Source organism: Chinchilla lanigera, unplaced genomic scaffold, assembly GCF_000276665.1.
Source record: "Chinchilla lanigera isolate Chin_1 unplaced genomic scaffold, ChiLan1.0 scaffold00003, whole genome shotgun sequence".
Classification (NCBI taxonomy): Eukaryota; Metazoa; Chordata; class Mammalia; order Rodentia; family Chinchillidae; genus Chinchilla; species Chinchilla lanigera.
In genome coordinates, this window is record NW_004955404.1 from 24,882,411 (window position 1) to 24,900,484 (window position 18,074).

Sequence of the window (18,074 nt, forward strand, 5' to 3'; positions counted from 1 at the left end):
TGATTTTCAAACATGTATTATAATAAAAAACATTGAACTTATTTCCCCTCAAAATATTCCTCCTGTCTTTGAAGCCACTTAGCCCATTGCTTTGTGTTTTTTTTTTTTTTTTACAGCAGCACTGAAAACCTTTTTGGTGAGTATTCTTAGAAGATGTCATAAAGATAAATTTGTAAATGTTGCTGCAGAGCCTATGCAATGGAAAAGCAAGCTCCTGAAATCATTATGGTGTGTCGTTGTCCACCTCAGGCCCAGAATCTGGCACCAAGGAACTATGGGATCTTCGCCAAAATAAATTGACCAAAAAAGGTAAATGTTTTAAATTTACCTAAGGCATTGAGGTAGCCACGTGAATGTAACAAAAGACACTTAAGGAAAAGCACTTCCAGAACTGCTTCGGAACGTGGTCAGAAAGATGCGATATGTGTGTAGAAGTTAGAGAAGTGAGGAGTGAGTATTTGGAGGGGGATTAATGGCAATGTGTCTTTTACTGAAATAAATGTTTAAATTTTAACAAAATATTCACCCTATTTTTTTGTCAAGCCTCATATCTAGATACATGCATGTATAATCAATGCCATTTGCAGTGCGCCTAGGGTAGCACTTTCTTTTACAGTTGATGGCTGTGGGTCTATTTGGGTACTTAGTATATTACAGGAACATCACATGATTTTAAAGATCGAAATAAAGATACTTTCTCATGATTCATGAATTTTATCTGAGTTTGTGTATTGCTTTCCATATCATTAGTCACTAAGGACTTTTCAAACATCCTTGCTTAAATGATACGCAAGCTTGAATTACGTGACTCAACATTCACTTTTTATGCAGATCCTATCTTCCAGAATTTGGGATGCGCCTTTTATTTCCATCAAATAATTATTAAATGTTAACAAGCAATTCTGGAAAGGTACAATAGTATATATTCATGTAATTTGTCTTAATACTTTTGCCTTTATTATTCTGAGGAAAAAAAAATAGGAGGAGAGAGAGGTAATTAAGAATTGAAGAAGGGAGGAAAGGAAAGAGGAAGGAAGGAAACAAAGAAGAAGGAAGGAAAGAGGAAGTAATGAAGGATGAGGTGAGAAACAAAGGAGAGAAGGAAGGAGGGAAAGAAGCAGGGAAGAAAATACAGAAAGAAAAATTCCTTCTTATGTTCAAATACTATCATCCAATTTTTATCCACTGAATTATTATGAAAATATCTCAGTGAAATATTTATATTCAATATGAGAGAAAATAAGAGTTGACATAGAGTAGATATTTATAGAATTATTTGCCAGATTTTTTTCAACATGTAGTTTGAAAGTTAAATTGTGGTATGATATAGACAGATAGATAGATAGATAGATGATAGATACAGAAATAGATATAGATATAAATATAGATATATGGATATAGATATAGATATTACCTTTAGGAAGAGCTTTACAATTCAAATTATTCAAATGAGACAAAGCAAATAAATAACAGACTATTAATACCTTCATGATACACAGGTTCTCAGGATAACTGATTGAGAGATGAAGGATGTTTTCCAAACTCTTATTTTCTTCACTGTCTGAGTTTCTCAATTCCCTGTCAATAATTTTAAGAGTTCTGAAATCTTTAACTTAAATGCAACTACATACTTGGGATCATCCATCAGACAGTTGTAAAACTATTGCCAAGGACTTTCCCCTCGTTCTCTGATCCAGGACCAGCAATAAGTGTCAAAAGCTAATTCATGCTATTCTAATGTATTTTTTGTATGATTAATTGCCTCAATATCATTGAATACTTCTATGTCCCTTAGGCATCGCTAAATAGAAAGTTTATGCTGGAGAAATATTGACCTACCTCTTACATTTTAATTGAAATTGAAATATATTTTGGAAAATGCATTAAATACTATAGATAAAAGGAATGAGAGCACATATGGATTTTAAGACAAAAATGATTAAATCTTTTTGTTCTGTGGAATTATGTGCCCAAGTCACAAATATCCTTCAAGGCCATAGAGCTAGTTAATATCCTTCCTTATTCAAAAATACAGTTTCTGACTTGACAGTCTATTATTGCAGCCACTTTAGCTTTATGGCCACTTACTGGTACATTTTACTCTCTCTTACTTTCAGTCTAAATCAGTTAAATTAATTAATTAAACATATGTATTTGCCTGTTTGGTGAAGTCCCTTTCACAATATCTGTTGTACCTGTCCAATTTTATTTTCTCTTCCAGGTTCTTACACTAGGGAGACAATACATTGTTTACGCATTCGGGTCTGATTTATTTCACTTATGAGTATGGTCTCTAGTTGCATCATTTATCTATAAAATCCTCGAGTTTATCTTTCGTTATAACTAAGTAATATTTCATTGTATAAAAATACCGCATTGTTTTTATCCACTTCTTAGCTGATGGGCATTTGGGTTGTGTCTAAGATTTTGCTATGACAACTTGTGCTGCTATAAACATGGTACAGACATATTGCTGTGGTATGATGTTTTTAATTCTTTGGGAAAAAATACCCAGAAAGATAGCTGGGTAAAATGGGACCTCTAATCCAAATTCTTTGAGGAATCTCTGCTCTGATTTCGAAAGTGGTTGCACCAGTCTACATTCCCACTAACAGTGGAGAAGTATTCCTTCCCTCACAGCCCCTCCAGCATTTGTTGTTGGTTGATTTCTTGATGATAGCCATACTTCCTGTGTGAGGTGAAACGTGTGTAGTTTTAATTTGCATTTCTCGTGTGACCAATGATGAACAAATTTCTTTTTGGTACCAGGAATCGAACTTATGACCCCATGCTTGCCAAGCAGGTACTGTGCTGCTGAGTTATATTCCTGGTGATGCTGAACATTTTTTCATGTATTTATTTGTCATTTGTATTTCTTCATCTGAGAAGTGCCTATTCATCTCAGATGCCCATTTTTGGATTGAGTCTTTGAATTTGAGGGGCTCTGATTTTTTAAATGTTTATATGCTCTAATTCTTTTTATGTTCTAGATATAAGTCCTTTGTCTGAGGGGCAGTTAGCTATAATGTTTTCCCACTCTGGAGCTTGTTTTTTCATTCTATTGGTGACTTCTTTTGATGTACAAAAGCTTTTTAATAAGATGAGATCAATTGTCAATCAATATAAATAAATCTAAAAATTAATATACAATTAATTTTGACTGACCCTTTCACTAAAAATAGTAAAATTAGTTTTTGTGTTTACTAAGACTTAACATTTTTCCTAAACTAAAATGCTGGTTTTTTTATTATTATTATTAGGGATTGAGTCCAGCTTGTTCACACATCCCTTTCTCTCTTCCTTTTTTCCTTTCTTTCTTTTTTTCTTTCTTTCTTTTCTTTCACTTTCTGTTTCTTTCTTCCTGTTCCTTTTTTTTCCCTCTTTTGGTTTGTTTGATTGTTTGATTTTTAATTTCACTCAGGGTCTCACTGTTTCCCAAGGTGAGTTTGAATTTAGGATTCTCCTACCTCAGTTTCTAAGGGTGCTGTAATTACAAGCATGCATCAACATATACAGTTAAATAAAATATTTAAATATGTAACCTAGAAGTGTGAATGAGAATGATAAGCTTATGTCTCTTGCCACTACACAAAAATTGGGATTTAAATAGGCTTTGGTGTCACAAAACTACTTCAGGAACATAGTTAGGGTTAAGCTTCCAAAACAGCCACATATTACTGGTGATTTCTAGTAATATCTTACCAGAGGAAATATGAAAATGTTTGATGCTGTGGAATTTTGAAAAAGTAGGGGCAGAAGACAACATGAACTGGAATACGCACTCCAACTCACCTTTTGCATCTCTCCTCCAGGTCATCAGGGATGAAAACCATGTCAAGGGTTAACTGTTTTTCACATCAGTCATTGTGCTCCTATCATAAATCTGCTTTGTTCAGATGTAGAGAGAAATGCCCATACATTTAATGTCATCTTTATTAAAAATAGGATTTAATACTTGGAAACACTGCTTTTCTCTTTGACAATATAGTGTGAAAATCCATCATCTTGCTTGGGAATAAAAATGATCACTGAGAAATATTATATGATGTGTAAGTGGGATACTGGGCTAACTTTTCTTGAATTTATTTTATTTTTGTACTTTATGAAAAATGTTTCATTAAATGCTTGTATGTATGTATTCTACTAAATAGTTTGGATGTGCATTGTGTTCTTTGGACTATGATGGATGGATACTCACAGTATTTTTAGTTTTAATATATGTTTCTAAGTTGCTTTCTAAATGTTTACTAACTCTTCATACTTCATCCGCCAAGGTATAAAATCATCCTTTTAACTCACTCTTTTCAAAGAATAAGTATTATTAGAATGTTTACTCTAAATATCAATATTATTGTTGTTCTAATTTGAATGTTTTATTATACATTTTGTAACGACCCTGTTCCTATTAGATACCTGGATTTATTTTTAAGTGAAATGCTTCATCATATTCTTTAGTGGATATTTTTGTTTTTTGTTTTCTTCATTATTTAAACTTTAAATGTTCTTTGTTGACTTTTTCGTGCTCTTTTAAATTACATATGGTAGTTATTTGCAGTGGATATGCTTAGTAATAATATAATGATTCTCTAAGTTTTCTTTTCTTTTTATATATTTTGAAAATGTCAGAGAAAATATTTCTGTAGAGATTATTTCCAATCAAAGTATAATATTTGCCACATATTCTGAAAGACACTTTGACTGTAGAAAGATATCTTAAGGTCAAACAGATGTTGACTCTAATTGAACTTATCATTATATATATTAGGTCATTCTCTATATCGGAGATTAGAAAAATTGTTCTTAAAGTGGACCTCTGATTATTGTTCTCACCATTAATCACAGAAAAATGTCTTAAGCTATCTGATATTATTCTATCCTCAAACTAGGGAATCGCTATCAGGGTCTTTCATTAGCACATGAAGTTCAGGTCCCTGTAATTAATATGCAGCTTTCGAAAGGTCAGTGGAATGATCTGAAAGATGATTTGAATATTAGAAGAACAGTAATTTGCATACTATATCTAAGTATGTTTAGCTTTTTTGCTCATTCTTCCCAAACATAAACATGCTAAAGTAATAATGACTACAATTTTTTTAAAAAGATCCATATCAATATTAGTTATTTATTTTCTATGTTTGCAAAATATTTCAGTTTTATTTTATTTTAATAAATCATGGCACAGATTTCACTGATGAAATGTCCCTAAAAGCATGTAGTTAAATTTCTGTGGAGAAACAGAGGCACATTCATCTCTTGGTAGACATTCAGATTGATTCTGTATTCTGACCAGTGTGAAACTGGAGTGCATCTATTGTACATCCTCATGTCATTTACTTCAGCTGTACACTTGTGGCAGGATTACTGAATTGTAAAACAGTAAACAAAGCAAACAGGCCCTGTGTGAAAACATATAACAACATATTTTATCATGTATGTGGTCTCATGATTAGGATAGTGTTGTGCATGAAATAAGTCTTACTACACATCTTCTCTAATATAAACTGAGAAGAATCATAAATATGTCAATATATTAAACTTAGAAATACTAAATTCTAGCATAAAATACCAAATTTTGATTTCTATAAAAAATACTTGAACCTTCTGTATGTCTATTATGTTTAAAATGAAAACAATATTACATCAGAAAATAAGAACTGATTGCTAAAATGTACATATATAAACTGCACAGAGACATTTTATGAACATACCATATTGTTATTCAAGTACACTGCCCAAGTGAAAGAATTTTAGAAATAAGATGGCAAATATAAATCAAAATATTTTAAGATTTAAACTAATTACCATTTCTTGAATTTCATTAACATTCTAATAATAATAATAACAGCCTAAACATAGAAGATTTACTTTAACATAACACTTAGTCATGGACATACATCCATGCTTTACTTCTAAATTATAAAAATTCCTTTTTAATTGAATAAATTAGTCATAAATATTAATTACATTGGGTAAATGGAAATTAGTGATTGTTTTATGGTTTCCTTACATATCAAATATTTTATTAAAATATGAAGTAGTGGAAATAATTTATTCTCTAAGGGGTTAAAATTTAAAATAAATACTCATTTGAGGAATTTGAAGAAAATGATGGATAGTTATTTTGTAAAACATTGGAGAACATACATATGCAAACAAAATATGCAGCATAAATATAGTGACAAATGCTTCTAATTACTTAAAAGACACAAATAGTAATAGCATATTTAGTAATGGCTATAACATTAATAAGTTATCATATAAAATAACTATAATTTGAAATTTTAACTTTTTTTTTTTTGGTACCGGGAATTGAACTCACGACCTTACGCTTGCCAGGCAGGCACTGTGCTGCTGAGCTCTATCCCCAGCCCTACTGACATTTTTCCAAATCAGAATATTCTAAATCAGTAAAATACTTATCTCATATCTAAGGACTGGAGACGGAGTAGAAGTATAGGATGACTCTGAGAGCAATCTTGTTAATGTGACAGTACAAAGAAGGTGAAAATAGTCAGTGAATGTTAAACCTTATGCAAGCACAATGTAATCAGATCAACACATTGTTTTCCAAGGTCATAGTTCTGATAATTCCTTTAAATTAAAATTAAATAAGACACTTAAAGTCTTGGTAAGGCTGATTAAAAATCTATAGTCATGTTTAGATTTTAATATACAGTTTTATTTTTCATTGCTCTTAAATGCCTTCATATATCATTTATTTTCACAATTTTTTGAATGATGATAAACCGATGAGAACCAATTTTTGATAAACCCATTGTTACTGGGCCTAGTGCTAAAACATACCTAAACTCAATGATCATTTATTACTGCAATTGTGGTATGTGTGTGTACATTAGATGTGACAAATGAATACACAACGAAACAACCAAACAGGGAAGGAGAACTTCTGCAGATGTGAAAGTGATCTGGGGTGGGAGTGAGGGAGGAGCAGGGGAATGAAAGCAGAAGTAGAAAGGATTAAGATGTGATTTAGATCTCTATCATCTATATCTATATCTAGTCAACTCGCTAGGCTGAAATCTTTATTACATACTGCAAATATGTTTTAATAAAATGATGAAACTGTACAAACAAAAATCTTACACATATCCATTTTTGTATTTAGATTTTTATTTTGTTCTGTTTTGTTTTGTTTTCCGGTACAGGGAATCGAACTCACGACCTCGTGCTTGCCAGGCAGATGCTGTGACGCTGAGCTGAATCCCTAGTCCCCCCATTCTTGTATCTTACAAAAAAAGTCTAGAAATAATAAAAGTAGTCACTACTGTTTTCTATAAAATTATAATTTTCTTTCTGAATGAAATCTTCCTTTCATTTTTTTTCTCAAATGCCACCTAAAACATAATACTCAGTCTTCATATAAGTTTCTACTCTTCTCTCCCCTGACTGTCAAACAGAATAAAAACTTCCCTATGATGTGTCTCCCTCCCTCAAAAGTGAGTCACTTCAATTTATGTTACTTTTCCCACTTACACACATTCCCTTCACAGAGAATGCATTAAAATATTACTATATCATCTGTCTCAATCGCTCTCATATATGAGACACAGAGAGGCTCTTCACAGAGACACAGACACACATATCTGTATCTATATAGCTATATTTAATCTATATGTCTATCTCTATATATGCTATTAATGAAACTATATTTGGTCAAAGGACCAAAATAATGAAATTACACTTTACTAGGTTTTCCTACATATATTAAGTTCTTAATTACTTTCTTCAGTACAGCATATTCTCTTTGTATACACATCTGAAAATCTTTGGCCAAGAAATCACAGATTTGGTATCAAATAGTAAATCCTCTTGCGCACACATCAGTCCTGAGATCAAATTCCATCAGTAGGAAATATCATTAATTTATAAAACCTTGCAGCTGTCCTTGTGTGGTGTTCTTAAATACCTGTATCTTGAAAGGACTGGTAAGAGAAAAAACTGAAGACTTAAAACAGAACTCTGGAAATTTGCCTAGAAGGCAAAAGCAGTGGATTTTTGTAGTACTAGGGTGTACATCCGAGTGACTGTAAATAGACATTTGATGTGTCATCACTCTTTTTTAAAGATAATGAAATATAATAAAAAAATTTGGAAACAACAAACTTTCACTAAACAAGATGATAGGAATTCCACAGTGATTGTTATATTGTATATTGTTGTCTTCAAATTAAATATTCAGATGAAATAAGCATGCAAAATTGGTCCAAAAAAAAGAAGAAAAAAAATTTAAGCATTAACTGTTCCCTTCAATAGACCAATAGAAATCAACAGTACCATTATCCCAGCTATCCTGTATATATACATGTATATTTTTTCCCTTCCTTCTTTCTCTTTCTCTTTTACCTCATTGCAGTTGTTCCTTCCCCTTGACCAGTTATTTTTCCCTTTCATAGTATCTATTGGACCTTTCAGATTTTATTCACTCTTTCAGGTTCCTACACTAGGGAGACAATACAATGTTTACACATGCAGGTCTGATTTATTTCACTTATGACTATGGTCTCTAGTTCCATCCATTTACCTGTAAAAGCCTCAAATTTATCTTTTTTTTATACTTAAGTAATACTCCATTGTATAAAAATAAAACATCTCTTTTATCCATTCCTCTGTTGATGGGCATTTGGATTATTTCCAATATTTATCCAAGACAAATTGCACTGCTATAAACATGGGTGCAAATATATCGCTGTAGTATGTTTTCAGTTCTTCTGGAAAAATATTCAGAAGGGGAATATCTGGGTTGAATGAGACCACCAATCTTAGTTTTCTGAGGAATCTCCACAGTGATTTCTACAGTGGTTGTACCAGCTTGCATTCCCACCAACAGTGGGGAAGGGTTTCGTTTTCACCACAATTCCTCCAGCATATGTTATTGGTTGATTTCTTGATGATAGCCCTTCTTACTGGGGTGAGATTAAATCTCAGTGTTATTTTAATTTACATTTCTCAAATCACCAATGATGTTGAACATTTTTTCATATATTTATTTGCCATTTGTATTTCTTCATCTGAGAAGTATGTATTCATCTCAGATTCTCATTTTTGGATTGAATCTTTGAATTTTGTGGGCCTGATTTTTAAAAATTCTCTGTATGTTCTCAATAGAAGTCCTTTGTCTGAGGGAAAGTCTGCTTTTTTTCCCCAATTCATGGGTTTTCTTTCCCTCTGTTGGTGATTTGTTTTGACATGCAAAAGCTTTTCAATAAGATGAGATCCCAGTTGTTGATTCTTGAGAGTATTTCCCAAGCAGTTTTGTTTTTGTTCATGAAGTCTCTGTCTACCCCTATGTCTTCAAGATTTCTACCTACATTCTCCTCCAGTAGATTTAGTGTTTCTGTTTCAGTATTTAGATCTTTGTCTATTTGGACTTTAGTGCATGGTGATAGACATGGGTCTAATTTTATTCTTTGGTATATGGAAAGCCAGTTTTTCCAACAACATTTTTTGAAGAAGCTATTTTTCTTCCAGTGAACATGTGTGGCCCCTTTGTCAACAATATGGTGGCTGTGTTTGTTGTGTTTGTGTCTTCCAATCTGTTCCAGTGACCTCAGGTCTGTTTTCTGCCAGTACCATGCTGATTTCATCACAGTAGATTTGTAGTATAATTTCAAGTAAGGAATTGTATTGCCTCCTAGCTTTGCTTTGCTACTCTGTATTGCTTTGGCTATTCCAGGTCTCTTCTGGTTCCAGATGAATTTTAAGAATGTTTTCTCCAGATCTGTGAGGTGTACTAATGGTATTTTAATCAGGATTTCATTGAATTTGTATTGTCATCACTCTGTGTGGAAGATTATGCAGTTCCCTGATATATCTGGGAACTTTTAATGTCTATATCCTACATCAGTTGTTTATTTGCTATAAAAATTCTACATTATCTATTTACATTCTGAGTTTCCAAACTATATCTAACAAGTAAACAAAATAACCCTGAAAATTCTTACTATTTTTATAACTTGTTACAACCAAGTTTTGTTTCCTTAGACCACAATTTATTACAACATTTATGAGTTATTCTGTTTCACATGTTTATCTTCCAGTGTCAGAGCTGGAGGCACCATATTAAATAACATAGTGGTAGAGAAGAATTACTAATCTAAAATTTGAAATATAAATCTGAAATTAATCTTTAAGATATATATTTCAGTATTTATGTCAGAATTAAATCAAGATGCTGGGTCTGTTTAATGTTTCTCACCTAGAACACAACTCTATTATACCATGCCCTTATTATTTCTTCTTAGATAAGCTAACTGCTCAAATATAAATATTTTATTACAAAATATTTGTAATGATTTTTGTTCTTATTGTAGCTTTATTTATAAAGAATGGAAAATATGCTAACAGAAAAAATTAATATTACTCAATAACTATACCATGTAATTCTCTTCTCAAAAATGTGGACATGACTATTTTTAGAGCTTCATATGATAAAATACTATTATCACTCAAGAGTGTCAATTTAAAAAATATACTAGCAATATTTATGCAGGATGCACTAATAAAGTATTGCAAATTATAAAAGTTTAAGGTAATGTATAGGTGTGACAGATTTTTTTCCTATTAAATCTTCAGCCTCTTTGAAAATGAGTGTCTCCAGAGTCTATTGAGAATTAAATTAGCTAATGCATGTAGGATATGGTATAAAATGAGAAACTTTTGCACTCTACTAGAGAGTCTTAATATATGAAATAACCCTGAAGGAAGATGCTCTTATTAGCAGCAATGTACACTTGAAAATGAAATACTGATCAATTAATTAGTCTAACCAAAATGACATCATCAGGCAGTGTCAGACCCAGGAGTCAAACTCATCACAGTGGCTCCAAGTCCATGACCATGTTCATTAGAAGCACTGCCAGCACCGCCTCCATATTCCCGGTCATGCTTTTGAATCACAGCACTTTCCTGGCACATTTTAAAATCATGGTTATCTACTTTGTGGCTGACTCGTTTTGCTTCCTTTGAAAATAGATATCAATAGATATGTCATCTGCTTTTAATTCCAGTTCACATACTCTGGCCTTTGTGATGGTTGCATTTATTTAAATTCATAATTTAAGTAAGAAAAAGTAAATACTCAATGTACAAGCAAATTAAAATGGGGAAAGGTCTCAAGTGTTCTTACATTCTCAAAAATAAACCAAATAATTTTCTTGAAATAAACAGTAAAGGATAAGGATTTTGTAATTGACCACCTTATACCATCCCTCCTTCACCACTCTTCATTCCCAGCTTCTTGAATCTCAGTAGATGAGTCATAGAATTTTCAGCCCTTCTGTAGAGGGATCATGTATTTTAAATGCTAAACTTCCAAATTTTATAAAATGATTGGCACTTTTTAGGTGCAAATCATATATATGTTAACTTAAAAAAATCTGCTTGAGCCAATTAGTTACCAAGAAAGAAAGTGTGCTTTCTTCCTCCTGACTCACGTTTCTATATTTGCTCCCTAAGTGTGCTTCTCATCCATATTTAAGATGGCAATTGCCTTATGGGAAACTTTTATTTTTGTTTTACCACTTCATTCTGGGGAATTATTGCCTGAATCCTAATTCTGATGCTTTCGTACTCCACCCTGGTAGGTACTCACAAAGGAAATATGCACATTTTTGTAAAAATAATAGTTTTCTATTTTCACACTTCCTCAGATCCAATCTATTGATGAAGGATAAAGAAATCAAATTCCTATTCTGGAAAAGGGTGGAAAAAAATCTCTGAGGCTTTCTTCACTTAGGAACTTGGAAAAATATTGAAGAGTTCAATGTTGCACAAAAAACGGAAATGGAATTGAAAGACTGAAAGGTGGAATCAGATGAACACAACTACATATTGAGAGGCATTTCGTGGAATGATAAAGAGCTTCTGACTATAAAGCAACTCATGCCGGAACTGGCTGTGCTGGGGTATTACGGTTGTGACAGTTATTCTCTGAAAACCCCATTCTTTTGTGGTACTTGAAATGTTTAGACAATTTATTAAAACTGTATATTCAAAGACAACTTTCATATTTCTCTCAACGTGCATGCATGTCTATTGTATGGTAAGATAATATATAGTCAGTGGTGTTACCCTCTCCTTCCACTATTTTACATAATTTTGCTGTACTGTTCATAGAATAAAGTGAGATTCTGCCAGAGGTACATCACTGGACAAAATAATCATCTAATTCTTGGTAACTGATTACATTTCTGTTAAAGTCCTGTGATCATTCAAGAAAACAATTTAGTAATATTGAAAAAAAAATTATGTGCTAAAAATTAGAAGAAAAGCCTGAAGTATATCAGAGCTCTAGAGTGAGAGTAATAGAATGTTGATATTTTGTTAGGTAAAGTCATATGTGTGAAGACAATTCTGTAGTTCTTTTCTCACCCAACTTCCAACACAAGCTCAGATCTACAGTTGTTCATGATTTTTTCCCTTTAACTAGAAACTTGTGTTATTAATACAAGTGATCATAGGACAGAGCCCTTGCCTTTGTCTTTTCTTCCCCTTTATTACTTTTAGCCTCAGTGAAGATTTATTTTTTTACCAACACTCAAGTCCTGGCATTTCCATGAATTTTTCATTTTCACTTTGAAGTATTTTTCTAATATTGTGATGCTGTAAGAGAAGGGACACACTTGTGTAAAAAATGTGATTAACAACTATGTTCAAAGTACTATATTGTGGGAAAAAGAAGAAAACAATAGTGACCTTTGAAAAGGCTTACCTTTCTTTCGTTACATTTCTATCAGTATTACCCATGTTTTTCTAACTTATAAGCACGTGTGGAAACTAGACAATTAATGTATTTTGGCTCCACATTTAGTGATATATTTGATGGGGAAAACATGTCAAATTTCATTGCAAGAAACAGATCTTTACAGAAGCTGGCCCATTCTAATAACTTTTAAATTTCTTTCTGTTGGGTTAATAGTATTCTTTAGTTATTGCAGATGGATCAGGTCCACAATCTCCAAAACGAGTGCACAGGCGGTGAAGGCTAAATAAACATAGGCAAATGGACCGATTTCAGGACTCTAGAAGGGTCAAATCCCTCTCACAGAATTCAAGATTCTCTCAGGACTAATACCACGACCTTCTGTGGGTGGCCTGTATTTAATTAGTATTCAGAAGAAGGGAGGGGAGAACCCAAGAAGGGCAGAAACACTCCAGGGCTTCTCCAAGTAGGGTATTAAATGAATCCACCTAGGAGTGAGATGACTGAGGCTGGAGTCTTTATCTAGTTGGGGTTGGATTCAGGTGTCCTTGGCTGTGATATTGTTTTATCCTTTGAGGCTTTCGGGCTTCATCCACTATTATAGGCCTTCGTAGGGATTAGAGACTCACAGAGGTTCACTTACTATGACTTCACTGCCTAACTCCAGCTAAGAGACCTAGGCCTTGAATAGACTCACAAGTAAACATGAAAAGCCCATTGGTTAATTTAAATCCTGCTCAGGGCTGCTTCATAGTGGTCTCCACCATCTATTTTTCTTTCTCTCTCTCTTTCTCTCTCTTTCTTTCTTTCTTTTGTCTGCCTGCTCTATTCCACTCTGCCTGGCAAGTGCAGACAGGGAGGGATTTTTGCTGTTTGGAATGTAGTCAGCCATTGCTTCTACATTCTGTATTTGTCCGTATAACACAGTGAATCTTATACAAGCCAAAGGTGGTGTCTAGACAGCTACCATTAGAATATAATTTGCAAGAGCATATTTGCTCATTATTGATTTTGATTAGCTCATTTTTCTCTGACACTGGTGGGATGAACATTTATTTTAAGTACTCTGGTTAGTCTTGAAAATTTTGAATTCTAGAGAGAAGTAATTAAGGAGCAGAATAAATTCACACCACACTGAAATCATTTTAAGATCAAGCAAGTAAGTAAAAGAGGAAAAGGAATTGTTATTTGTGAACAAAAGTACTACACAATTTTTCCACTGGCAGTTATAGCTAATTTATGATGATTGGCCAAAAATGTAGACTGTAGTGATTTTAATATCAATTTTAATGTTACAATGTGTTTCACAGAGAAAACATAATGAATATAGGTAGAATTCTCTCCTCTTCAGTTAGATGTCCCTTATGGATCCATGAAAATATCAACAACATTCTTTCTCTTGCACACTGAAACAAAATAGTTTGTATTTTTGGAGTAATAAAAATACTGAGTTAATGAATTCTGAAACAAACCTAAAGGTGAGAAAATTAAGTGATGACTCTTTCAAAACTGGCAGGCTTTAATAAGACCTCTTTATTCTTTTTTTTCCTAATTTGACTTTAACATAGAAATAACCCCTCTGCTGAATGTAAACCATTTGCTTCCACTTTAACAGTGTAGTGACAATCACTGTTCAGTATACTAAAACATGAGTGACTTTGCTCTTGTACCACAGAAATACAGAGATAGCAAAGACAATATCCTCTACTTAACTTTTCCAAAAGCGTATAGACAATTAATAGCATAACTGACTTCTAAAGAAGAGAATCCCTTCACTGAGTTTATATATTTAAGTTGTTGAATTCATTTATTTGTTATGGCCCAGTAGATATACAATGATGGCAAAACAAAATTTTGAAGAGACTGGCCACAAAATTTAGTATTAACTAGCTATTCTTCAGAAGTAAGTAAATGATTAAATATTTAATGATAATCATAATGCATTCAAGATTTACATTTTAATATCTAGTTCCTCAATTAGTAATTAATAAAATAGCAATCATGATAATAAAAGTTATATAGCCCAAGAGGTATTAGATGACATAGAGACAAAATATTAAAATTACTCATTTAATCAAAATAGAGGAAACAAAGAAGTAACATAAAAGGCAAATGCTTTGAGAAGAAGCAAGAAAATGTGTAAAGTAGGAAAATATCGTCAACTGCCCTATTTATTTAATTATTCTTTCTTTTCCCTTATAATTTCATCTAAATGGAACACACAGGTATACGGCAGGCCAGAAATAAAATACTAGTAAATTTAAAAGAATGATAAGTTGCTTATCTGCTCTTTATGGTTTAGTACAGATTTAATAAACTGATTTGGATTTTGGCAAACTGACAAGACTTAAATAAACAAATGGTATGATTAGAAGATGTAATTATTGAGACTTTTTGACAAACCAGTATATTTTAGATTTTGCTAATGATATCTTTCATGAAATCCATAGAGGAGAAAAATTGCAGAATTTCAATATATAATTTATGAATGGTTTTCCATGTGTCAAAATATTTAGCTACAGATGTGTTGCCTTGCTATCATGAAATATTCTAATCAGTATATTCTGCTACATATTTTCTGGAAAAGTCTTTGGCCATCTTACCATTTCACAGCTATGAAGGCCTTAATGTGGTTTCTAGCATGGTGGCCTCCAACTAAATTCGAGCTTGAATGAAACGAAAATTCTTTTCTAAATCCACATGAAATGTTTTGCTTAATTATAACACGGATGTGGAAAATTGCTCTTATGAAGAAAATACCAATGCTTGAAGACGCCAGTGCCGTTGGCCGCCCCAGGTGGATGACATGCAGTCACATACAATGAGCCACAATTAGAGAGAGACATAAACCCAAACCTCCCGTGAGCCAGAACCCTAGCTTGTTTGACTAAAGAGACATCTTAGAATTTATTTTATTCAGTTTTATTATGTTCTCTTAAAGCACTGAGTGACACGATATGATTGCTCCTTCTGAAACATATTTTAAAGAGCACATATGTTTTTCTATGTTCTATGTTTCAAGATCTAAATTTCATAGTACATGAATATAATTTTGAACTAGAATATGATGTAAAAGTCTGTTCCTGAAAAATAACCATTTATGTGAGATGCACTATAGGCAAAAGGAAGGAGGGAAAGGCATCACATTTACATAGCAGAAAGGGCAAATGGGAAGATTTCAAAGAATGTATTTAGGAGTTTTTGTAGATCAACAAAATGAAGGCAGTGAAGTTGAGCAAAGAGAAGAAAGAGAGGAGAGAGGGAGAGAGAGAATATGAAAATGAAACTGTGAAGGGAAAATAATACACAGATGTAGGATACCTAGGGTTTTAACCAAATGAATGTACTCGAGTTACTTCTCTCTGACAAAATTAGAGTCTGGGTCAAGGCAGCCTTAAAGCACTTCTCCTTGTCTTTGTAATAGAAACCACATTTGGCAGTAATAAAATTAAAGAGCAAAATACCGTACTACAAGCACACAAAAGAAAAGTGCAATTTCAGCAATGGCTAACAATGAAAGAATTAGTTCCACCTTAAAACAAGACATAAAGAATAGTTGGGAGGTGATTTTCCATAAAAACATCATCCTATAGGGGAGAAATACAACCTGTGTTAACACACATGTTGACTCGAATGTGTGGGCCACGGGATGTCTTCCAAATCCTTTGATGCCCTTATTTCACTTGCATGATCAAAGCTTCAGTCAGTATCACGGTAATTCAGCCATTGTCAGAATATTAAAACCAGATTTTCTTTCCCAGGGTTTTCATGATTGCTTTTTAAAAGTGAAGCTTCACTGTCATATCCATTGGAGTTACAATGACAAAATATCCAATACTTGATAATTCATAGATAATAGGAATGTGTATCTCACAGTTCAGGAGGCTGAGAAGGTGAAATCAAGACAGCAATAGTTTTAGTATCTGTAGAGAACAGGTTTCTAATTCTGAATACATTTGTACTGAAGGGAAAAACGGGACAAAACATCCTCTTTTATTTACTCCTGTGACCTTCCTTAACTTTGTAGCTTAGTGAATGCTCATGGGTTTCCTTATTTATTTTGTGTTTAATTTGTCTAATTTTGCTATTAATAGTATAACTACAATTAAGGCAGTTGACCTGATGTTTTCTGCTTATTTTTTTTCTGAACAATATTTTTGTACATTTGTGCTACATTCCTCCTTCCATGTGATAGACTTTTCCCTGAAAACCACTTCCTTCTCAATTAGAACACTGATATTAAAATATTAATAGTGCAATGATAAACTATATTATAAATAAAATTTTACATTTTTGAGTTAAAATTTATGCTAATATAATAAAATTTTAAAATTCCAGATATATGAAATGTACAGCTCAAACAATTTTTACAAAATTAAAATATCTGTGCACCTCAATTATGTTCATCTATTTTTGTGAACTTTTCCATTCTTAGGCCTTATCCTCCTCTAATATTATTATCTGATATTTGAACATTTTGTAAATGTAGTAATCTCAAAATGTACTTTTCTTGTCTAGCTTTGTTTAGATAACATGACATATTAGGTATTAAAATATTATAAATAGTAAACATGTAAAAAGTATATATACAATGAAAGGAGTCTGTGAACTTTAAAGTGGAAATTAAATTTTGTATTCTAAAGGACATTTTTCTGATCAGAGAATTCCACATGCTGGACTAATTATTGTGAGAAAGAAGTCTTATGTTTATTTTGCTTGCTTGTTTTTTTGTTTTTTTTTAGACAGGTCTGCATTATGCAGTGCAGGCTGGTCTTGAGCTCACTTTGTAGTCCAGGCTGACCTCGAACTTGCAACTATCCTCCTCCCTCAGCCTCCAGAGTGCTGGAATTACAGGGGTGAGCCACCGTGCCTGACTTTCTTATGGGTATTTTAAATATGGAGAAGTGGTAAAATATCAGTGTTTCAAAATGAGTTTTTGTGAAATTCTCTATGCTACATTGTTTTCTGAAAAACAAAGATAGCAGGTGTATGTTTTCTAAAGATAGCAGGTGTATATTCTGTAAAGGAGAAGAACCCTTTCAAATCACTTCTACCATTTCTTTTGTGATTACCCTAGAATGTGAAATGTATATTTTATAAAAATATGCTTAAGTTTTATATGAATTTAATAGCAATGATATAGAGATATAGAACTGAGATATAGAACTATTAGGGTATTATTTTTACACATATCACATATATGTTGCAATCCACATAACATGTTTTAGAGTACACTGCAATACTTGTATTGTGCTTAGACATGTCTAAAGAAAAAACAGTGATGTATATTGTAATGTGTATATTATTAACTTCGTTTATTTCAGTTTCTTTTTTTTTTTTTTTTTTTTTTTTT

At 32.5% G+C, this 18,074-nt stretch overlaps 1 long non-coding RNA gene across 2 annotated transcripts in view; it reads right to left on the bottom strand.

The window, feature by feature from the left end:
- Positions 1-13,995: 13,995 nt before the first annotated feature.
- The window catches only part of LOC102006305, a 95,429-nt gene continuing 91,350 nt past the window's right edge, over positions 13,996-18,074 (bottom strand). The window contains exons 4-5 of one of the 2 annotated variants that reach the window (XR_001235104.1): positions 16,329-16,606; positions 13,996-14,127 (exon numbers count right to left, since the gene is read on the bottom strand). This is a non-coding gene — a long non-coding RNA (uncharacterized LOC102006305). Of the gene's footprint in view, positions 14,128-15,835; positions 16,607-18,074 lie in introns of those variants that run through there. The other variant, XR_001235103.1, reaches the window with a different exon arrangement.